Source organism: Xyrauchen texanus, chromosome 49, assembly GCF_025860055.1.
Source record: "Xyrauchen texanus isolate HMW12.3.18 chromosome 49, RBS_HiC_50CHRs, whole genome shotgun sequence".
Classification (NCBI taxonomy): domain Eukaryota; kingdom Metazoa; phylum Chordata; class Actinopteri; order Cypriniformes; family Catostomidae; genus Xyrauchen; species Xyrauchen texanus.
In genome coordinates, this window is record NC_068324.1 from 14,267,646 (window position 1) to 14,285,455 (window position 17,810).

At 37.7% G+C, this 17,810-nt stretch overlaps 1 protein-coding gene across 3 annotated transcripts in view; it reads left to right on the plus strand.

Moving 5' to 3' along the window:
* LOC127640617 (receptor-type tyrosine-protein phosphatase zeta-like) overlaps positions 1-17,810 on the plus strand; it is an 88,034-nt gene that overhangs the window by 11,529 nt on the left and 58,695 nt on the right. The gene's annotated exons all lie outside the window — the stretch shown is intronic.

Sequence of the window (17,810 nt, forward strand, 5' to 3'; positions counted from 1 at the left end):
GGTTACAGTGAGGTACTTACAATGGAAGTGAATGGGGCCAATCGATAAACATTAAAATACTCACTGTTTTCAAATTATAGCCACAAGACATCAACAAAATGCATGTAAATATGATTTTAATGTAATAAAATCACTTACAAACCTTTTCTGTGTAAAGTTATGTCCAATTTTACAACTTCGTTGCCATGGCGACGTTACGCTGCAAATCCTAAAACCTTAAAACTATACCTTCAAAACAATTATTTAACTTTACAGCTAATGTAAGTCCTTTTATAAAGTCATAAGCATCAGATTTCAAACCCTCGAAAAAATTGGCCACATTCACTTCCATTGTAAGTGTCTCACTCAATCAACAATATTTGTGGCATAATAATGATTAACACCTTACTTTTATTGTTACTTTTATTAAAGAAAAGGAGGGACATGTGGAAATATTTTTTGGATTGAACCCAGAATATTCCTTTTTTATGTTACAACATTATTTTCATGGCAGTTACAGTGCCAGCCCCCAATTCTCATTACAGCAATGCAAAACATATGGTCATTATGATATTCTAAGTACCGCAACAAGAAAAGAAAAATAGATATTATTTAAATAGTGAAGTATTTATACATCATGAAAGTTCTTTCTTGGTACTGCCTTTCATTTTCACTCATTTTAATTAAGAAAATCATTGTGCAACAGCATTTTAAATGGTAAAACAGTAAAATGATAACTGTGATATGGTAATGAGAAGACCCATTGAAAACAGTGGGAACAGTAAAATTAAACATGTAAACATACAATATTTTTTACACAAACTTGTTTAATAAATGTAACATTACCATATTTATTTCTGATATTATAACTGGACACCCCTGGCCGAGTTAAAAACGCAATGTGATGTGATAGCAATGTAGCATACAACAAGTCTGCAGTATGTTTTGCGTTGTATAGTGCATACTGTTTAATGTACTAAAAAACAGTTGGCAGTTGACTGGTATATTCAATGCAATAAGCAGTATGTTAGTATTCCTTTCCAAACATTGCCAATAACTCAGGATAGTTTGAGATAGCATATTTAAATAAAACATATAAACACCCTCTCAATCAGGCGATGACTTGGCTGTTAGAATTTTAATAGATTTCTCATGAAAACGTTTAGGGAACAGCATGGCTCAGAAAGGTTAACGGTCCTGCAGAAACTCTCATTCTTCTCCAACTGAGAATCCTTGCTCATTTCAATTAGGATACCACTCCAAATAGCTATTCACATGGGTCCTCCAGGCTATCAAAGAAATAATGGGAGATCTTTAGAGTCTCTTAATTAGGGCGGATTCTCATGAATCCATTTCACCCTGCCTGCACCGTATATCCTAGGGACGACTTCGTGGCTTGATGCAGGTGACAAAACAATTAGAAATTCCTAACCCCTTATGCTTTTTCATTCAGCCTTGCCCTCTCTATATTAATACTGTTTCATATCTACTGGTACTTGGTTGAGTGAGTAATCTCTTGAATGAGAGAAGAGGAGGAGAGGGTGAGAGGAAAGGAGAGTAGACGGTTTGCCATGATCGGAGAGAGTAGACGGAGTGCCATCGCATTTCTTGGAATTACATGTGCTTTATATTGCCAATTAACTAATATTCTTAAGATAGAAAATAGTATAGACGGAAGACAGAAAATAGGATCAAATTACAAGAAGAAATACATTATGTTTTGTTACAAAATCTTTTTGTATTACTTGAAAGCTGAGAATAAGCAACATGTGGCCAATGTATAAACTGCAAGTATAAACAAGTTTATGTGCAGTTCAGTGCAGTTAGGCACTGAAGTTCATGGTTGTAATGACTGCAGGTGCATGTTAAAGGCCCCTGCACACTTCATACGAATTCAAAAATTATAAGGGAGTGATTTCATTAAGAACTAAATCTGTCCAAAAATAAGGTGTTTTAATTCGTTTTAATGGTTTGGAATTGTAACAGCTCGCTAGGGCTAACTTTCATGAGCGAATGCCATTCTTATATCAGCCCAAAGTAAGATAATCATCATTCTTTTGTCTGTTTTCTACTATAAGTAATCAGCGCAAATTATGGTTGCGTATAGCACGTTAGCTCATTAGCTCCTGGAGCTCCAGAAAGAAAACAAAATAATTGACACATGTTTTTCATGTAGTCTTGAGCATCTTCATATTTAAATGTACCTCTGCCATACTGTAATGCCATACAGCGTGTACAGTGTGCGAATGTTCACAAATAGTGTGTCGTTCCTCAGCTGTTTTGAATGTATTTTTGGCTCTGAATGAAGAACGAATATGCACTTCTCCATAAGTGTGCTGGGGCCTTATGAAGAACATCAGGCTGCTTTGACAACTTAACTCATATTTAGTTCTCCAAGTCATGGCTCATTTGGTAAGGAGAGATAATTATAAGTCAAGCACCTTCAAATTAAGAGCAGATGACCACAATGGCTTTCTATTTATTTCCTTCAATGCAACAACTGATAACTAGATATAGTGGCAGTATAGACTGATCTCATGAGTAATCAACATCGGGAGGTTGAATTTCCTTAGATAGAACTATTTGAACATATGAGCAACTTTGCGTTGGGCACTGCACGAGTGCAAGGCATGACCAAACATTATCCAAACAAAACATTTGAGTAGTACTTGTATTAATATACAGTAACAGTAACCCTAAACCTATCCTTAACCTAACACTACTGAAACCTAAGCACATTTGCAAATGTAGAAGCTTGTTAGCTGCAAATCAAAAGAATATGAAGTCAAAGACACAGTGGGGCTGAATTTGATAGCATAACATTTCGGTACCAACACGTCAATTACACACAAGATCACATTGGGCAGAAAATGGGTTAGATGTCTAGACTTGACTTTGCTATCTAACCCCAGTATCACAAGTATCTTAAATGTGGTTTAATTGTTTCTTCTGTTTTTGGCTCTTGATTACTGGTAGGCCCTTAATTAAATTCATTTGAATTTATACTTGCTCATGCCAAATCAGAGACGCTTTATGGTCAGAAAGAATCCTCTGTGCATGCGGAAATCTGGTTAAAATGATTCGTCTTAGATGTCGATAGCTCTTTCTTTATTGAGAGAAAGACTCTGTAAACAAACTCCTCATCTGTGTTGATTCTTGTCAGGATGTTTGTCTTGCTTAGATGTTTTTAACTGGCATTGTCTTGACGGCATCGGAACAACACTTTGGGTTAATCAGCTTCCAAAAACATTTTGTTACTAATTTGACTTGGCACATTTTCAGCTGTGCACATTCTACCGCTACATTGCTTTAAAAAAAAATTGTGGATATACAGGTAAAACTCGAAAAATTAGAATATCGTGCAAAAGTTCATTAATTTCAGTAATTCAACTTAAAAGGTGAAACTAATATATTATATAGACTCATTACAAGCAAAGTAAGATATTTCAAGCCTTTATTTGATATAATTTTGATGATTATGGCTTACAGCTTATGAAAACCCCAAATTCAGAATCTCAGAAAATTAGAATATTACATGAAATCAATAAAAAAAGGATTTTAAATACAGAAATGTCGGCCCTCTGAAAAGTATAATCATGCATATGTACTCAGTACTTGGTTTGGGCCCCTTTTGCATTAATTACTGCCTCAATGCGGTGTGACATGGATGCTATCAGCCTGTGGCACTGCTGAGGTGTTATGGAAGACCAAGATGCTTCAATAGCGGCCTTCAGCTCTTCTGCATTGTTTGGTCTCATGTCTCTCATCTTTCTCTTAGCAATGCCCCATAGATTCTCTATGGGGTTCAGGTCAGGCGAGTTTGCTGGCCAATCAAGCACAGTAATACCATGGTCATTGAACCAGGTTTTGTTACTTTTGGCAGTGTGGGCAGGTGCCAAGTCCTGCTGGAAAATGAAGTCAGCATCTCCATAAAGCTTGTCTGCTGAAGGAAGCATGAAGTGCTCTAAAATGTCCTGGTAGACGGCTGCGTTGACTCTGGACTTAATAAAGCACAGTGGACCAACACCAGACGATGACATGGCTCCCCAAACCAACACAGACTGTGGAAACTTCACACTGGACTTCAAGCATCTTGGATTGTGTGCCTCTCCATTCTTCCTCCAGACTCTGGGACCTTGGTTTCCAAATGAGATGCAAAATTTGCTCTCATCAGAAAAGAGGACTTTGGACCACTGAGCAACAGACCAGTTCTTTTTTTCTTTAGCCCAGGTAAGACGTTTGACATTTGAAGCCCATGTCCAGGACCCGTCTGTGTGTGGTGGCTCTTGATGCAGTAACTCCAGCCTCAGTCCACTCCTTGTGAAGCTCCCCACACATTTGAATGGCCTTTTCCTGACAATCCTCTCCAGGCTACGGTCATCCCTGCTGCTTGTGCACCTTTTTCTTCCACACTTTTCCCTTCCACTTAACTTTCTATTAATGTGCTTTGATACAGCACTTTGAGAACATCCAACTTCTTTTGCAATTACCTTTTGAGGCTTTCCCTCCTTGTGGAGGGTGTCAGTGATGGTTTTCTGCACAACTGTCAGGTCAGCAGTGTTCCCCATGATTGTGAATTCAACTGAACCAGACTGAGAGACCATTTAAAGGCTCAGGAACCCTTTGCAGGTGTTTAGCTGATTAGAGTGTGACACTTTGAGCCTACAATACTGAACCTTTTCACAATATTCTAATTTTATGAGATTCTGAATTTGGGGTTTTCATAAGCTGTAAGCCATAATCATCAAAATTATATCAAATAAAGGCTTGAAATATCTTACTTTGCTTGTAATGAGTCTATATAATATATTAGTTTCACCTTTTCAGTTGAATTACTGAAATTAATGAACTTTTGCACGATATTCTAATTTTTCGAGTTTCACCTGTATTTGTGTTATACATATAATTGTGGATGTGGATCAAATATATAATTTTATTTTTTACCTTAACTTATTTTATGTGGTAGAAAAATTCACAGTTAGGGTACTATTTTTCAATGAAACCACAGTTTCAATCTTCTCTGACAAATCAAGCTTCAATATAGATATTACATCACTATGGACAAAAATAACTGATGTCTGGGAAATTGAAGGTAAATTGTGTATTTTCAGCCACTACTCTGCCTCTGTTGTCACCAGATAATGACAAAAAAAATTGTTTTTAACAGCAAAACAAGACAAATTGTCAACAGCTTTCCATGTCAACCTAAAAATGGGTTACTTGTAGCTGTCTTTGCATATAAAGCTAGAATAACAGAAAGTATTAAAAGTAGTATATTTGCAATGAGGTAAATCTCAACACATGTTAGCGACACGCACGAATCAACCCAAAACCGAGCACAACTGTTCTGTTTATAATAATGAGAGCATTTCATGGCTATTGAGCACAGAACCTCTCTAAAATTGCTGTAACACCACACTACAACCAAAGTTTATTCAGCTGATTTGCTGCGTAATCAGTTAATGGCTGAACAGACAGAGTTGTTGAATGACTGGTCTCAGAACAGTTTGAAAGGCACCTGATTTTCATCCTATCTTCATATACAGTCTCCAAAGGCTGCATGTTCCATCTTTCTGAAACAAGCCTCATGTATATCAATCAAAGTGATACACATATGAAACATACTCGTAAACATCTGATCAGTGGCGAACTTCTAAAGAGAACGCGATTGTTCAGGTGAAGTGAAAATAGACTTCAAAAGCGCTGGTGTGACAGGGCGGAGTGCGTGGCCGGTTTGTGATTCTACACACCCGGTAACTTATCAGGCTAATCAAGCCTCCAAGATGGATTAAGGCCGATTGCCAATGGTGGTGGGACAGAGAGAGAGCGTTTCTGTCATATGTGTGTGTTTGTGTCTTTTGGTTTAAGTTTTTTTGGTTTAAGCTGTGCTCTGGAATTGATTTGCCAGAGCACAGCATCCTCATTTGGTTTCATTCCAGTTTATTGCTGCATTCTCTCTCACTGTATTTTTCTTTTCTTCTTGCTTTTAAGGTTTGTCTATGAGCCTTATATAAATGTTCCAAATAAAACTGTCCCCTCTGACTCCTTTAAAGCACTCTCACACTATAAACACAATGCTTAAATGGATTCCGGATTTTAAACACTGCCAATCCAACTGTAAATGTTTACAGACGTTTTGCTTAGGAAGTGGTGATGTTTTGTGAATCGAGTGCCTTTGCTTTGATTTTTCGATTCATGAAGTTGTCATAAAAATGAGATAATTACAAAGGACATTATTGCATTCATTAAAGGTGCAGTATGAAAGAATTTTCATGTAATATTCACCTTTTTTTGCCAATGTGTGAACAGCTTGTAATGCAACTTAAAAAATTAGCCCTTCCCGGACTTCCTAGGTTGCCTATTAAAGCCTGTAGACTGATTTTCATGTGAATGGCGCTGCTCGGTTTTGCCGGGAAATTACAAAGGATGTGACATTTATGCGCACTCTCGAGAGCCTTGCCTCAGACAATAATAGCTTCTCTTCTGCTATTCAACAGCGACAACAAACTGCAACACAAGGTAACGTTATCTAAGAGATGGAATCCAACAAAAGTCCAGCTCCCAGCACAACACCGACTCCTACACAAACTTAGAGTAAGCCAAAAAATCAAAACATTTATCTACTGAATCCCATCTGGCTAAGCGGGAACGTGATCGTGATCGAGAGAAAACTAGAGTGAACATCGGCAGGGCATTTGATTTCTGGAGGGAACATTTTTTGGTTTTGGGGATCAAAACCGACCCTGAATTGGCATTCTTTTTATTGGACAGGTACGCTTTCATAACTGCTAAGCATGTGAAATATTGTGCCATAAGGATTAATCTGTGTAATTTTAGCTAACTTGATCTTGCCTGCTAATGCTGATGAATTGCAAGCTACCTTGCTTCCTAACTTTCAAATCATTTCAACAATCTTCTCTTTATACTTAAAGTCAGGTATACAGGATACATTTAAGCAAATACGCTGGATTCTTGATCGTAGTACAACATATGACATACAAAATATACATTAGTGCAACATAACAGTGTAGTGTAATGGTAAACTGTCTGGTATAGTTCAGTAGTATGTAGCTGTATGTCTGTATCAGTATGCTATTTTAGTTAATAAGTAGTTTTAGTTTAGTCTCAAAGTTTGTAGTAAAACTGTGTTATTTTATTTATGCTACCTCATCTGTCAGCATGATGTTGGTGAATCAAGTTCAGTCTCTTTGTACATTACGTCATTGTTTTGGCCGATGATCGCTCGCTCACGTCCCTATGGAGTGTGTGCACGAGCAACAGGTAGCTGGCTGCAGTTCACTTAATGGCCACAGGTGTCATTAATAACAAGGGTTTCTGAATTGTACATACTGCACCTTTAACAGAACATGAATTGTTTGCAGTATAACGTAAGAGTTCAATCAATGTAAAAAACCCAAAAAATTAAATCATAAAAGTCAAAACTTCAGCCGAGTCGTATTGTAAGAGACTTGACTGAAACTGTGTCCATGGCGATGGGTGCGAGGCGGGAGTTACGGTGGCCCGAGGTTAGTTTGTTTACCCAGGGTAGAAACAAAACGTTTCCAGCATGCTGACTGGCCACAACATCTCTTTGTCCAAGATGACCTGTGTTAATTAGGATTTGGGTTGTTGTAGTTGTTACAGATTTCTGTCCATGGCGATGATCAAAAATGACTAGCATACTGCTAACTGCATACTATGCAGTACTATATTCTACAGTACATAACATTTTTGGAAATAGTATGTGAAACAACTTACAGTATTTAACAATAAACATTTCAAACCTTTATATGCTACATTGTTGTCACATTACCTCATATAATAGAAATAGTAAGACTATTATGGTTGTATGCTATGCTTTATGTGTTCAATTATATGTTTACTATCAAACTTGTGCCATGCTCCTATAACGCTACTAAACAGGGACTGCAGTGCTAGTTGACTATAGGTTTATGGGATATAAATCACACTTACAACCATGCAGTATCTATCCTCGATGAACCCAGAAACTATTCTTATCATGCTAACATAGTGGGTCTTATGCTGGAAAGGACTGGAGAGAGATTCAATTGCAATTAAAACCACATCTACTACCCACACACACTTCAGAATATCACACACTCAAACAGAGATTTTAGGTGCATTCCAATTGACCAAAAATGCCCTTCAAAGTGGATCTCACATGGTATTCAACCATCTTAAGTGAGATTCCAATCGTGCGCACTTCAGAATCTGGCCAGAAATAGAAGGTCATCCTGGTATTTCTCACTTACTACTTTATGAATTCTGAGGATACTGACATACTGTTCCATTGGCATACTGTTTTTGGCATACTACTGTATATAGTAGGGAAGTATGGATATTCAGATGCAGAACATTTGTACAGTAAAGCCAACTCAAAAAGTACAGATATTTTGATCTATCACAAATTTCTGTATTATTTGCCAGTTTAAAGTGCTTGCTGTGAACATTGGGCTTTTGTTCATTTTGCAGAAAGAATATTTATTCATGTATTCCTTTTTGGGTGATTCTGCCTTTATACTTGAGAAACCGTGTCTTAACAAAATCACCTGGTGGACTTTGATTCCTTGTTCTGACCTCAAATGAATATGGTCTGTTTACACAGTTTTATCTTGATTGCTGCTGTCTCTCTGCTGTCTCATCTTTCAAGATGACTCTGTTGTATATACTGCTGTGTGCCTGTGCACCTTTAATTTCACTAATGACAGCTGAGGTGGGAAGTGTTCTCCTCTGGCACATGCCTTCAAGGAGTGCTTGTGTCTTGTTCCTAATGCATTAGAGTGGAGAGGAACAAAGAGTCACCTGTTCACTATATTATTCTTTTGCTGTTTCTCTTTCAAGTCCGTTATGTCTGTCATTTCATATCCTTCATATCCTACTCAATTTGTCACTGCTTTGGAAGGAGCAATCTAAATTTCACAAATCGGAATTACCCTTTATAAGCTAAAAGTATTGAGTCAAGATACTTTGCCTGTTTGTATAAGATTATTGAGAACCTGGAGCCATATGATGTAACTTGAAGTATGCATTGTGTAAACAAGAGGGAATGAGCTATCAAAACAAAACAGTTTTGTGGCTTTTAGACCATGTCTGTTACCATTTCAAATGTAAAAATTAAAGACATATATTTTCATATCCAGTTTTTTGAACCTCCATGTTGCATGTTCTTCTAATTCTACTGTATACAGTAACCAAATCTGCAACCTCCTTGTCTTGTTCTCTAGAATGCAACAGGTCTTTGTTACATTTCATTCACTCTCTGTTATACCTTGTACCAGGAAATCAAGCCCTCTGTAAAGCTCTTGCCTCAAATGAGGTCTGTTGATTGGGTGAAAGGGAATATTGGTCCTCTCAGACAAAAGCAGTCAGGCAGGCAGCGAGGTGTTACAATGCATGGAACTTAGGGTTGCCATGGTGTATTGTGTTACTGGTTTTACTTGGTACTAGGGACAACACCGGTGTGAAATTGTATACCTGGTAAAAGGGGGAAACATTAGGAATGGAAAAAAATTATACAGGCAGCAAAGGTAAAAAGATAAGCTCAGACGATAGCATTTCTGGCATAATATTGATTACCACAAAAAAAAAAAAAAAAACTAAATTGTTTACTATAGTAAAATCATGTAAATTTTTTTAAAGGAAGGTGAAGTGTGAAAATCTGTTCATTTATGCCCGTGCATGTCACAATGTTTTGTATGTTTGGAATGTTGGGCCATTTAATGTGGTTTTAAAATAGTTTAGTCACCGATGGTTTTCAAAGAGGTTTGCACCAGAAAATTCTGTGCTGAATTCACATGGTTTCGCAAATCACGCCGTGCTTCTCACTGGTTCTTGCAGTGCTATAATGATTTACGCTGCATGGTTGAGTACTTCCATGACTAAACCTACCTGCTCTGTGCTCACGTTACTCTGTTCACTCATTGATCCGGGTAGTGGATAGCGCTGCGTCGTTTCGCTTTTGATGCATTTGCCATTTGCTTAACAGAAAATGGCAGCACATGAACGGAGCTAGAAAAGGGCAAGTTAGTAACCATTCAGTTGCATTCTGGAGCCCAGAATTATTTTTACATTATTATTTGTTTACATCTTGTGGCTATACTTTTGAAACAGTGTGTATTGTAATGTTTCTAAGTACTGACATGTTTTTTTTTATGAACTTTTTATGAACAAGGGATGAGTCCAAATTATTTTAAGTGGTTATCAACATTATGCCACATATCTGTCAACTGAGCTTAGCTTTTATTGAATCTGGAACATTTTACATTTACATTTGACGTTTTATGCATTTGGCAGACGCTTTTATCCAAAGCGACATACAGTGCAATTATTACAGGGACAATCCCCCCAGAACAACCTGGAGTTAAGTGCCTTGCTCAAGGACACAATGGTGGTGGCCGTGGGGTTCGAACCAGTGACCTTCTGATTAACAGCCCTGTGCTTTAGCCACTATGCCACCACCACTCCTGTGCAGCGTGGAACATTCCTTTCATGTTTTTTTCTTGTTGATGTGCAGTTCAACATTACTTAAAGCATCTAGAAAATATTTAAAGTTGCACTCAGTAATTTTTTACCCGATACTTTTTTGTATTACTCCTAAAGAAATGAATTGAATTTTGAAACATATATATAAAAATCATGACCACTCACATGAGATGAGGACTCATATCAGTAACCTTATAAAAGCTGTTTTATTCTACATGTGGAGGGGTGCCCTCATGGCGGCTGCCATTTTAGAATCACATGACGAACTGAATACATCTCAGTAACTTTTGGACACCTTCACTTGGATTAAATTAATGATGGCTAATTGCGAATAGTGAATTTCTACAATGACGTCTATAACTTAAAATTATAGATTTTGCACCTTTAATTTTTCCTTTCACTTCAAAATCTATCCTTACAAAAATTACCATGATAACCATAGTTAAAATACTGGTCAAAATACCATAGCTTGTTATTAGAGATGTTTGCCAAGACAAGTATCACTATTACTATTGCTGAAATTTAGGGTAGGTGTTTTAAAACACCAAAGTATTAATCTTCAACATGTTTAACTCATCATGTACTGTTTGTGATATATGAATTATACCTCAAATCATGTATCTTATTGAGAAGAGATGTGTTCTTACTTTTTTAAGCAGTATCAGACTTTAAAAAATAATAGATTACATTGAAGGAGGTACACAAGCCATGTGTATGGATCAAATGTCATAGAGACTTCAGGGTAGGGTTATTTTTACTTGGACTAGTAAGCAACCACTCAGAACCATTAAGGAACCCCATAACAACATGCTAAAAACAACTCAGTAAATCTTTGCAAATGGAACGCAATGCCCCCACAATCACCCAGCCTCATTCATAGAATTAAACTTCTGGTAAGACAGAACCTTGCATATGTGAGTTGAAAGCTTTATCATCACACCATGCTGTATGAATATGGACATTATTTGAGTTATAGTATTGAACTGAGGTTGGCTAACATGCTAAAGCTAGCGACAGCATGTGGCATCTGTTTGGCACATCATTTTCTTCAGTTGAAAAACAGCGAATGCTTCTGTGTAGTAAAAAAAACTTTAGCATTCCATCTGAGATGATACTACTCTTTGAAAATTCATACACTAGATAGCCAAGTGCATTGTGTTTGAAAGATTTATTTAGCTACTGTATTTGAGAGATACCTAAAAATATTCTGAAGGCTTCTTGTGTTGTTTTCTTGTGTTACCACAGTTGTAACAGTGGTAACTATGGAGTTTTGTCAGAAACTACATATGGTTTCCATGGTAATTTTAGGAAGGGTAATCTAAGGAAACAAAATACACTGTATTTCTCAGAATTTTTCAAAAGCGTGATAAATTTGTTCAGGAAAGCTAAACTGGGTGGTAGAGCTATAATTAGCATTTATGACCAGGTGCACAGGCGGTCTTAATAGGGCTCAAACCCGATGTGTGGGCAGACACAAAAAGCGAACAGAAAAATGACCCAATATCATAATTCTATTGCTATAGTGAATAGGCAGGTAGTTTCTCTTAGCAAACCCATTCAGTGTAAGGCATCCTAGCTAAAGGTATAAAGGTGTTTCATGTCATAGCCATTGTTGCTTATATTGTGTTCTTCTACCCAAGGGACAGGGGCGCTCTTTAGTGAGGTTTATTTTATCTTTTAAAAGCATTACCATGGTGTGGTTTGGCAGTTGGCTGCTGGCTCATGAGACAAAGTTGGCTTAAAAGGAATGGTGGCATTGTTCCATTTAGTTTAACCTATTGACAGCTTAATAGGGTTTCTTATCAGTCCTATAACCATGCAGTGAGCATTGAAGAAAGAATTGTCACAGAAGTGTCTTTGAGTCTTTAACTTTTAATAAAATATAATTATCGTAATTTTATAACATCACAATGTAACAGATCACTGCTTTCCTAGGACTGTCTATCGCTCTTCAGATCAGTTCTATTTTTGCTTCTCAATTTACAGTTAAAGTGGTGAGGCTGAAATGACACAGATAGAGTGGCGGAGTTGACAGTTATGGATCAGAGGTCCGACCCACATGGAAAGAATGCAATAGGCTTGCCGCCTAATTATGTGGTAATTAGAGCATCGCCCTGAAGCCTTTTACAGTTTTTTTCTGTAAAATGAAAGAGGTTCTCTCATAGCGCTCATGAACTTGCAAGTGACGATACAATTTTCACTAGAAAATGAGTTAAATTTCATGTTTTTCTCTCCAATCAGATGCCTTCAGAAAACTTGGAATGAGACACATTAGTCACTTGGACTGCTTTTATGATACTTTTGGGCCATTTTTAAGCTTTAAAGTGAGTCACTATCCACTGCCACTGTCTTGAATAGACGGACTGCAGTATTCATAAAGTTACTCCATTTGTGTTCTGCATAACAAGAAGGCCATTTTATTTTGAAATGTAAATTATGACAGAGTTTTCATTCTTGGGTGAACCATCCCTTTAAATGCAAAAACGTCATGGTTACTGTTGTAACCTCCGTTCTCTGATGGAGGGAACGATACATTGTGTCGAATGTAGTAACACAAAGGGGCTTTCTTGAGAGCCTCACGTACCTCTGAACTTGAGAAAAGGCCAATGAGAAATTGGCAGACAGAGTTTGCATGTCCCACCTCCGGAGGCGGGTGTGCATCTGTCAGTCATGTTTTTGCACTGAGGAGTCGAGAATAAGGTACGGCCATTTACAGTGGTAGGTCTAGTGTTGTGGCAATGCGGACACAACGTCTCATTCCCTCCATCAGGGAACAGAGGTTACAACAGTAACCATGATGTTCCCCTTCTGTCACTCACTCGATGTTGTGTCGAATGTAGTGACACAAGGGATCCCATTTAAAAGCACCATGCACTAGACCGTGTTATGTGAACTGCTGACGCAGGCTGCTGCATGCTAGAAGCAACTGTATTGGCCACACGTAATCCTCCCCAACACCCCCAGAAAAAGGTGTCATATACAGACCATAGGTTTCCAGCACCCCTTAGGGGGAACAGGTGACATGACTATCATGGGAGCAAGCCAGCCAGCAGTGGCCTTTTCTCTCTCTGTGTTTCTCGCATAGAGTGTAAGCGGCTGGGGCTATGAAATACATTGGGGAAGGCAATCTTTCCTGATCCTATACTTTCAGGGGGAAAAAACCCTGTGGAGACTATATCTTGCCCAGGCAAGGGGGAGGTGATACGTGGCATTCACTTTAAGAAATGAGAACCGCGACCGCAACGCTGCGGTCTCATGTTCTCGTAGTGAGTACATGAACCATCCACAAACGCTGCCTCAGTGTGATCACTACCCATGCACACGAGGCAGTGTCTATGACCATCAGTCTAGGAGAGGTATCGACCGCATCCAGGAACTATACAGAGGCGGAAAGGCATCTTTTAAAAGACGCATCCTGAAAAAGACGTTCAAAGCCTCCTGTGTATTGCTCTTTTGTGAGTGAAAATAAAACTCTTTTAGAGGAAAATACTCTTTTAGGAGAGAACACTCTTTTAGACAGAAGTGCTGTCAAAGCGCCCAGGGGCGTGCACTGCACAGTGTGCAGAGAGGGAGAAAGTCACTGGTAATGCGCCTTAGATCCAACAGCAGTGCTTTGACAACAGAGGTGAGTGGAACAGTGGTGAACTTCAGCTTACTGCTGCACAACCGCTCGGCTCAGAAGAAAAAATCTGTCTGACAGACGCATGGCCACTTTTATACCCATATATCCGGGGGCGGGACATGCTAATTCTCTCTGCCAACTTCTCATTGGCCTTTTTTCAAGTTCAGAGGTAGTTCGAGGCTCTCAAGAAAGACCCCTTGTGTCACTACATTCGACACAACGTTGAGTGAGTGACAGAAGGGGAACAATAGACATATTGTTAGAGAGTAGTTTTTTAACCATTTATAAATCCTATGGTGTTAAATATTTAGAGGGGGATTAAAAACCAAATGGGATTCTTGCAGTAAAAGAGGAAATTTTGTCCCCACAGCATTTTGACAAGGATTGATTTGTTGTATTGTCTCCTACGAAGCATGTGATTGGAGGAAGTAAGTTTAGAAGTTAAAAGGGCAAAAACTATTGACTCAAATGCTTGCTGACCAGCAGGGGACCTAATTTTCAAAAAGCAAAGAATGACTATGAGGAAGAACTTTGCAGATGAAGCTTTACTACTTGACCTTAAAGTCTTGGGTTACGACCTTCTGACAGTGAATAAGACCTTATGGAAGACATGTGAATGAAACCACCAGGCAAAAGACCAAACAAAGTGAATAATAGAGATTTTGGGGTAAAACTCCCTCTAAACTAACATATGTGATTTCCATATTGTGCTTAATTTTTATAAAATGATTATGCCATTTGATATTGGCATTGCCACTTACCTAACCAGATTCTGTAAAGGATTATAACTTGATTGCTGAGTTTCAAATAATTAATCATTAATAAGAAAGCATCCTTAAATTGTAGAGCTCATTTGACATCAGGTCACAGCATGATTAAACTTAGTTTTTTTGTTGAAAGAAAGTAGTGGTACACTGATCAGGAAATTTGATGCTGATACCGATCTCCAATTATTTAACACTACGATCGGTTGAGACCGATACTGATTTTTTAAAAAGTGACCTTTGCCACACTTTTGCAAGTTATATTGTGCAGTTATAAGTTTATGCCCCACACAGTAAAATTATGGTAACACTTTACAAACATTTTCAATTTGTTTACATTATTTAACAACATTAATGTAGTTAACATAAACTAATTAACTTAATTTTAGTTACAACATATACTAATACATTTTCAAAATTAAAAGCTGTATTAGTTAATGCACATTAGTGCACTATGGACTAACATATATCCATTATAAGCTCTAAAACTGCTCCAGTGAGAAATCATTAATATCTATGATTTCTTTACTGTCTTTGGCATTTTGCTGTAACACAAATCACTAATTATTAAGCAAATACGCGAAGACGCTGTGCCATTATTGAAGATTAAACAGTTATATCTGTTATTATTGGTATTGTGACCTACATTAATCTGATTTAAATTAGGATCCTCACAGAATAGCACTAGGATGAGTGACTGATGATGAGATATTGAGCGAGTGAGCATATTGAAGGGGGAGAAGCTGAAAGTGCTCATGATCGCTCAAACAGTCTCTATCGCTCCACACAATGTTAGATTGTCACAACTCACGTTACAGTGCATATACTCAGATTTGTATACGCATGTTTATTTCTTGTTTAATTCGTTTTTATACCCATTTGCTGTCACCTGATCCTATCTGTGCTCATAATGCAGGGAGTCAGAATAACTACCTTAATTTCTCTAGAAAATGGGTAACTTAATATTCAAACATGTGTAATTCTTACACATTGTGACGAGGGGGAGGGCAGGGCCATGACTACGCTCGCCCGGCCCCCAATCGGGCTAATCAGTCGAGGAGAGGGATAAATGCAGCGGGAGGTTGCAATTCAGGAGAGAGAGAGCCACATGCAGCTGCAGTGTGTGCATTTGTGTATATGTTTTGTCTTTATGTTTTAATTTCTCATTAAACATTATTTTCATCTGGTTCCTGACTCCTCCTTTCCATGTTACCCTTTGTTACACACATTTTTAAAAACAAACCTGCATATTCAAATTTTCAATGATTGAATTTCATTCTCCTTTGTGTTTATTAAATGAAAAACGAATGATTTTTAAAATATATTTATATTTAATCTACTTGGCTACAATGGCTGTGTGGATGTAATTATTAATCACCCTAATATCGTTCCACCCATATGACTTTCCTTCTTACATTTACATTACATTTATGCATTTGGCAGATGCTTTTATCCAAAGCAACTTACAGTGCACTTAGTACAGGGACAATCCCCCCAGAGCAACCTGGAGTTAAGTGTCTTGCTCAAGGACACAATGGTCGTGGCCGTGGGGATCGAACCAGCAACCTTCTGATTAACAGTTATGTGTTTTAGCCCACTATGCCACCATGAATGAAATGATGAAGTGATGGTTCCTCCGATTAAAAACAAAACACTTTTGAGCCATATCAGAGCAAATATATAATTATCGAGATATATATCGAATATCGTCAATAGCCTGAAAAATATCGAAATACAATTTTTTAAGACATATTGCCCATCCCTAATTTAATGTAATATATGCAGTAGTTTAATTTGTCTTGTTTAAATTCTAAATAAATGACGCTAATGTGCTAACACATTACATGCGGCCATATTATGCTACAATTACACTCTGTTATAGTGATTTATGATGACACTTATACTATTGCAAAGATGAGTGTATAAAAGTGTTAATGTGCAGAATAAAGACAATAGAATGGTAATAATAGTAACCCCCAAAACTCTTCTTAATAATACAACAAAAGATTAAACACTAACAAGTCTTCCCCATTACATTCATCTTGCGCAAAAACGTTACATAAGTCTTAATTTTAACATTTTCTTATCCTGTACAGTGCCGTGCAAAGTATGCTGGGAATTAGAAATATCCTGCTCAGTTTCAGTTAACCAAACAAAAAATATTCATGTTGTCCCAACACAAATAGATTAAATAAAGCCTGAAAAAAGGAGGAACGAGCAATGCCCAAGAGCTTTTTATAGCAAAGCGAAGCTTTTTGAGAAATTTGTAGTTTCACCAACTCTGTGTAGATTTAGAGGCTGGACATCTTTAAGTTCAATTCGACAATTTAATTTCCTGTAAATTTAAAGAGACAAGTTCATTAAACTGGGTTCTTAAAACGCTGTAAACTCGGGGCCTGGTTAGCTCAGTGAGTATTGACGCTGACTTCCACCCCTGGAGTCGTGAGTTCGAATCCAGGGTGTGCTGAGGGACTCCAGCCAGGTTTCCTAAGCAACCAAATTGGCCGGTTGCTAGAGTCACATGGGGTAACCTCCTCGTGGTCATTATAATGTGGTTCTGACTCTCAGTGGGGCACATGGTGAGTTGTGCGTGGAAGCCGAGTCACTACACCACCACAATGTCTTAGAGCGCATTGGGCATTCAAAATTGGGAAAAAAAGAGTACATTTTGAATAAATTTGTATTTTAAATAATTTGCATGATTTATAAATGCATGATGAATAAAACATCCTTGTGCTAGTGATGATCGACTTGTGATCGAATCATTCTTTTGAGTCTTTTTGGTCTATCCGGTTCACAAATCATTCTGAATGATTCATTAGCATATCATTCTGAATTTGAATGATATATTAAAATCCTTATTACAAACAGCTGGAAAGGTCACAGAAAAGTCAAAAAGTGTGGAAACCCTGAACATAAGCCTTCAATGTTTAAAATATAGT